This window comes from Hibiscus syriacus, unplaced genomic scaffold (genome assembly GCF_006381635.1).
Source record: "Hibiscus syriacus cultivar Baekdansim isolate YM2019G1 unplaced genomic scaffold, ASM638163v2 tig00111098_pilon, whole genome shotgun sequence".
In the NCBI taxonomy this organism is placed as follows: domain Eukaryota; kingdom Viridiplantae; phylum Streptophyta; class Magnoliopsida; order Malvales; family Malvaceae; genus Hibiscus; species Hibiscus syriacus.
Genome location: NW_024062983.1, coordinates 284,918 through 292,869, shown reverse-complemented (window position 1 = coordinate 292,869; position 7,952 = coordinate 284,918).

The window sequence follows — 7,952 nt, the reverse complement described above, 5'->3', positions numbered from 1 at the left end:
CAGAGGTTGTCATATTTTCATGTTCTTTCTTTTGTGGAACTCCAAGAGCAAAAATGTGAAGTATGAAAGTTTCTTCTTCTCTGAAGTATCAGTATTTTTAGGGGTATTTCGGCCAGCAATTATAGGATGGCCATTTGAATGCACCTGAATGGTAAATTCGATACATTGGTTATGATGAAGAATATTTGTCATGAGCTTGTGGTTCAAAATTCTTTTTCTATGGGAGATAGCTTGACGAAAGGTCAAATAAGGACCACACAAAGGAAATTTAATGATGTTCATATATATTTGAAGTTGCCAAAAACCTTATCCTCAAATATAAATTAAATTGAAGAAAGAAACTACTTTCTATCAGCATTGTCCTAAAGTCATTGCCTTACAATAAATGACACCCATCAGTTTTTGACACAGTAAATATGCCTGCCACCTTCATGTTCAACACCATGATTGAAGGATACTCAGAGAACAACAAACCGGAAAAAGCGATTCTTCTACATCATCAAATTCTGCATCTTTTAGTCCCACACAATTCTTTACAGTTTTCCTTTCCTGCTTAAACTGTGTTTGAGTTTGTCAGTTGTGGAAACCAAGCAAATTTACCCCCATGTCATAAATTTTTGTTTTGGCTCAAGAGGTTTATGCTGCTTCCTTGCCCCATGTCTATGGATCATCCTGCAGTATTTAAGTTGTGCATCTGATCTTCGACCGGGTCTCAGAACGAGACGACATCTGTTGGAACTCAATGGTTTATGGCTATGAAAAGTGTAGCAAAATGGAAATAGCGTATGAATTTTTCAAGAACATGCAAACAAAGAATGTCATCTCTGGGACTACTATGATTTCTGGATATGTTGGGGAGGGCATGTATGAGGAAGCCTTTCAAGCAATGCAGATTGAAGAAATCGGGCCTGATAAATTTTCCCTTGCAAGCACTCTCTCTGCTTGCTCATATCCTGAGGCATTGGATCAGGGTAGATGAATTCATGCATATATGGGACAAAACCGAATCTGTGATTGACCCAATCTTAGTCCGTGCTCTTATAGATAAGTTTGCAAAGTGTGGTTACATGGAAGAAGCTTTAAAGGTCTTTAAGGAAGTGAAGAAAAAGGAAGTCTCTTTGTTGACTGCATTGATTTATGGCTTTGCAGTTCATGTTTCGATCGATGAATGAAGACTGGGGGTTATACAGGTTGCAATAATGCTCGAATTCCTGAATTCGTGAAAGGAACCTCTGGTTTCGGATGGATAATATACTAACAATCAAATTGCTAATTTTCCTATGGTGCAAATATGAAGCCATTAGGGTCCCTTAGGCATTTATAGCTTAAAAATACATATATTTGCGGCAAACAAAAATGAGAAGTAGCCAATTGCTAAAGATTTGAAGCATTGCCTTTGTAAGATCTATCAATCAAAGATGATTTTTTATTGCACAGACGACGAAACAAGAGGATTGACGACAAACAAATTACGATTGACATAATAGCCAAGGGACTTTGAGGAAAAAAGAAAAGTTAAATTGGTCTTAAAATATTCTTAGACTATGCTGATTTGGTGGTGAAGATTATTGGCAAATATTTTTAAATTCAGCATGATTGCAAGTTCCAAAATCTCATCCTCCCCAATAGATAGATGTTTTGGCCCTTGCAAAGGTGGCAGTGGGTAGAGTGTTACATATTAAGGGAATGGGAGCCCGATCTTATCGAAAAAAATCCAACCCAATTTTACCCATAAAATGAGGAGATTTAAGCCAGTTCCCATCATCCAACTAACTCTTAGCCTAATAAAAAAATATGTATATATTTGATGGAACCCATAAAGCCTGAAAGGAGAGACGTGGGATCCACAAATTAATCAACAATGTAACTAAAATTTTCATATTTTTAATGCTCATCTCTTTGGCCTCCACTCTAATGACAGGCCCTCGTGGGTGCGTTTTCGGCCCTTAAATTCCTTGAACCTGACTGAATTAAGACCATCGGTAAAGCATTGTGTAACCAAAAAAAAAAAGGAATATTTCATATTTGATGTTGGAGAGGATGACTGGTTTTACTAGAAATTTGTGAAAGGATAACGTTGTAAGCTTAACAACGTGTGGTCCACCAAAAAGGAGAAAATGAAGGAGTAACAATCGAGCCCACTGACCGATGAGAATGGGGTTCTGCACGTGCATTTGTGGACCATTGTTTGGCTCCCATCTGGTATGGGACTCCACCCATGGCTTGAACCTTTTGACCCTACCAACACTACAGCTCTCACCCAAGGCTCAAGGCGGCTCTGCCTGCCAACTTGACTGGGATAATTCGCATTTGCTGGGTTATCCACCACTATCCTTCTTGGGTAAATTGAATTTATTAGGTAGGAATTGAATTAAAAGCACTTAAAACAGCAAAACAAGGTCTCCCATCGAATACTAATCAGGTGGGTAGAAAAAGATGCATTTCCGAAACTACTTGACAGATGCCACGTGTCTCACTAATTAACAATGGGTAAATTACTCAATTCCTTACTAAACTTTACTTTCTCTCCTATTTTTCTCACCATACTTTCAATTTTTCTATTTTACTCACTGAACTTTACGGATTAAATCATTTTGCTCACTCTACCGTTAACTTTTTAACAGTGTTATGACATGACACAAGCATCAAAACGACGTCGTTTTGAAAACTCAAATATACACCAAAATGATGTTGTTTCGAATACTCTTCTTTCTCCCATTGTAGCCGTCGACCACAATGTCATTTTTCACTCTGGCCATTGTTGATCGTCGTTGATGGTAGCCATTTGATGCCAAAATTCATGGGTCATTTCGTCTCGATCCTTTGAGTCCGAATCTGGTGGTTGTTTCACCAAAAAATGTCTCAAAATCTGTGAATCTCGACTGAAACTTTTCTGCTTCATCACTTTCAATCTTTGATTCCTGCACTTCGGAGCAAGTTCCGAAAAAATGGAGGTCGGATTCAGACTCAATGTCTCGAGACAAAGTGACCCATGAAATTTGAGACCGAAAGGCCACCATCTACGACGGTTTACGGTGGCATCCAGTCACATTCTGTTTCTATTTTATAGTTGGGTGAACAAAATAGGATAGAGTGTAAAGTTCAGTGAAGAATGATGTAATTTACTCTTTATATTTTCAATTATTTTATTTTAAATAATAAAAAAAATTACACATCATCACACCGTTAGAAAATTAACTATAGAGTGAATAGAATGATTCAATCTGTAAAGTTCAGTGAGCAAAATAGAAAAATTAAAATTACAGTAAGTAATATAGGAGAAAGTAAAGTTCAGTATTTTACCCATTAATAATTTTCACTATAATCCGAGTAGGAAGACTGTTCATTAAAATTCAATAAAATTAAAAAGTACCTTTTAATGGGGAATGTCTCAGGAAAGGCGGGTTAATATACGGCTAATATACGGCGTTACCGGATATATTAAAAGATATTTAACAAATTCGGTTTAGCGCTACCGGAAATGTTGTCTAATAATAATGTAGTAGGTCTAAGTCATGAAGAAATATTAAAAAATTGTGCAACCGGCAAACTTAACTTGTCGGTTCTTGTCGATCCAAATTAAAATGTGTCGATCCAAAACGATATAACAGGTAAAACTATGACAAAATCAGTATTGAAATGATAAAAACGGTAAAGCGCTACCGGATACATTTAAAGTGTCGGTACTTTAATATAAGGATCGACACTTCGTGAATTTAAAAGAGAAGCAGTTTTAAATCCTATAAAGTGTCGATACTTTTAAAAAACGATATACCAGGTAAAAATATGATAAAACCGGTAAAACGTTACCGGATATATTAAAAGTGTCGATACTTTATATAAGGATCGACACTTTGTGAATTTAAAAGAGAAGCAGTTTTAGCGCCTATAATGTGTCGATACTTTAAAAAAATATATCGATCCACAAAGATATAACATGTAAAAATATGATAAAACCGGTATCAAAATGATAAAACCGGTAAAATGATACCGGATATATTGAAAGTGTTGATACTTTCGTAAGTACGTGTAATAAATTATCGACACTTTCAAAGAAATAGGTAATTATCCTTTCGAAAGTATCGACACCTGACATAAAAGTATCGACTCTTTTGTATTTGTATCGATTAAATATAAATAACATATCCGATGAAAATATAAAGGTCATAGCTAAATATCCTCTGAAAATAGATAGAACGGACGAGTTTTTGAAATCGAAGCGTAATTGTTGCTGTATTTCAGAAGGCGTTTCTAAAGCGAAGTTTGTTTGTTTGTTGCTGCAGTCGAATCGAAAAGTATGTTGTCGAAACCCTAATTTTTTATTATTACAGTAATCGCGATAGGATTTTTATGTGTTGTTTGGGGTTTTGGAGTAAAGAAGCATTTGAGACCGATTGCAGGTAGAAAGTGATATTCAAGGAAAAAATATAAATGTCGATACCTTTATTAAATATTATAGGTAGAAAATGATATTATAGGTTGTATAAATGTGCTGACACATTTTGGTGTGGCCATTCAAATTCTTTTGAAGAAAACCGTTTTACCACAAGAGTAGTTATCTATATTTGTATATTGAATAAAGTGTATGTAACAAAATAATTTGATTTGCGTAAACTGATATATGAAGGAAAAATGGAGTCAATGGGTTGGAAAATTGTTGGTGGAGCAGATGACTTTGAAATTGAGGCCGAGACTCGAAAGCAACCAAAGGGTGGATATATGTACTTCTAGTAAGTATCAATGTCTTTTTGTTATTATTGTTGAAATGGTAATTGGATTAAAGTATCGATAAACTTTAAATTGATTACAAATTTTAAATGTTGACAGTATGGCTGAATGCAAAAGGATGAAGGAAGATGGCACATAGAGCGGTTCGGTATGTAAAATGAAATTGACATTGAGTAGTATTTAGTGTTAATGTATTGATTAAGAAACGTTTATGTTTAATATTAGGTGACAAAAGATGTGAGGTCCAAATGGAATTCAATGAGTGATGCTGAAAAGGAACCTTACATCACACAGTCAAGGAATGATAGTAAAGAATACAAAGAACGGAGGAAAGCACATGAAAATAAGGTATTCATTAAACTTGTAAATACGTTGATACAAAATATATAAGAACTATAACATTATATATTGTTAAAAAATGTAGGAAGTGTCGACAAGATGCAGCATTAAAAGGGTGAATTCATTAATTAAACACCTTAAGGAGAAGGGTCAGTTGAATGTGCTGGGAGAAATAGGTTTTGGATCGTTGGTAGGAGTAAGGGATCGACCTATTCGGAGGGAATTGTGTCGATCCTTGATGGCGCAATTTGATGTCAGACAATGTATTGCTAAGTATGGTGATTTTTCATTTCCTCTCGGGATCTCATGTGCTGCAGCCGTATTGGGGGTAGAAAATAAAGGCAAAAGTGTTGTAGAAGTCTGTAAGAGTAAGGACTGGAAAGCACTTGCCTCCAAATATGGTTTGAAGCAGAAGGTGACATATGCTGAAATTGAAGAGGAAATAAAAAGTGGATCTTACGTTGGGGATGAGCTGAAGGCCAGAGTTCTATTATACCTTGTCGGTATCTTTCTTTGTTCAACGGGTAATACGTCAACGAACAAGGAACATATGAAGCTCATTTGCGATGAAGGATTGAAGGGTGAATTCAATTGGGCTGAATATATCCATTCGAGATTGATTGAATCAATAATCACCTTTAAAAAGGGCAGCCAGAGATACCTCAAAGGGTGCATAGAAATCTTAGAGGTAAATGAGTTGAAGAATTTTTTTGTGTTTTTATATAAAAATATAAATTTTATTATAAATACAGGTTGCACTGTTCGATTTTTGGTCAGGCTGTGAGGCAGTGCCGGCTTATGAAAGAACCGGAGTGGCACGCATCCGTGCATGTGGGAAGGAACAGGTGGTTAGAGTGATGGTGAAGTTGAAGTTGGATAGAGCGAAGAAGCAAGAAAGGGTAATAAATGTAATTAAATAATATTAAGAATATAATCAATGTCTTAATATTGTAATTTAATTTTGAAGGTTATTGGCAAAGATGTAGAGGAGGCAGAGGAGGCAGAGGAGAAGAAAGGAGAGATGGTTTTATTGGGGGATGACGGTGAGTGGGACGACGGTGAGAGAAAACATAGTAACTTCGACATTTTGATGTCTGAATTGGCTGATATCAAAAAAATCCAATTTGATATCATGCAAAGACAATCAAGAGTCGAAGAGAAACTTGATAGAGTCGAAGAGAAACTTGAGAGAGTCGAAGATACACTTGAGAGGCATAAGGGGGTAGTGGAAGGAAAAATAAATGGAGTGGTGAAAGAAGTAGATGTGTTGAGGGGTGAAGTGGTGAAAGAAGTTGGGGTGTTAAGGGGTGATATTAAGATGGTGACGGGTGAAAAATTTGAGGGAGTGGTGAAGGAGGTTGTGGAATTGAGGAGTGGACTTACGGGGTGAAGGGGGTGGTTGATAAATACTTGGATGAAGGAGATCAATTGAAGGGTGAAATAAAAGAGATGAAGAGCTATGTAGAAAAAAAAATACGATGAACTGAAAAAATATGAAGAAGAAAAGAGGGAGGAGGAAGAAGAAGAGATGAAAGAAATGAGGAGGAAGGAAGTCGATGTCATTTATACACCGGAGAGTGTTATAGCAGCAGATTTGGATTCGGTATGTACAATAACTACATATTTAGGTATGTACATCTTTTGAGTGAGTTTTAAGATATTAATTTAGTAATTATAGGCGTCTAATGATTTATTTTTTACGTTGCGGTATATATTATTATTAAATTAAAAACAATAAACATATATATTACATATTTATTATTATCTTTGGTTAATATTGTTAAATTTAAATTCTAAATATTATTTTATATAATATCAAATCAATCAAATAATTTTTTGTGCAAATGAAATTATTAAATTAATATTGTAGGTGGAAAACATGAAACACTATTAAAAAAAATTGAAACATAAATTACATAACTTAAAAAAAAGTATCGATCCTTTTTATAAAAAGTATAGACACTTTCAATATAATAGGTAAAAATATAATGTAATAGGTAGCGCTTATATAATGTAATAGGTAACGTTTATATAATGTAATAGGTAGTGCTTATATTGTAAAGTATCTATCCTTTTTTATAAAAGTGTCTATACTTTTTTCGCTGTGGAAAACATTAATTTAAGGTTATCTTTTGAGTGAGTTTTAAGATATTAATTTAGTAATTATAGGCGTGTAATGATTTATTTTTTACGTTACGATATATATTATTATTAAATTAAAAACAATAAACATATATATTACATATTTATTATTATCTTTGGTTAATATTGTTAAATTTAAATTCTAAATATTATTTTATAAAATATCAAAACAATCAAATAATTTTTTGTGCAAATGAAATTATTAAATTAATATTGTAGGTGGAAAACATGAAACACTATTAAAAAAATTGAAACATAAATTACATAACTTTAAAAAAAGTATCGATCTTTTTTATAAAAAGTATAAACACTTTCAATATAATAAGTAAAAATATGATGTAATAGGTAGCGCTTATATAATGTAATAGGTAGAGTTTATATAATGTAATAGGTAGTTCTTATGTTGTAAAATATCTATCCTTTTTATAAAAGTGTCTATACTTTTTTCCACTGTGGAAAACATTAATTTAAGGTTATCTTTTGAGTGAGTTTTAAGATATTAATTTAGTAATTATAGGCGTCTAATGATTTATTTTTTACGTTACGGTATATATTATTATTAAATTAAAAACAATAAACATATATATTACATATTTATTATTATCTTTGGTTAATATTGTTAAATTTAAATTCTAAATATTATTTTATAAAATATCAAAACAATCAAATAATTTTTTGTGCAAATGAAATTATTAAATTAATATTGTAGGTGGAAAACATGAAACACTATTAAAAAAATTGAA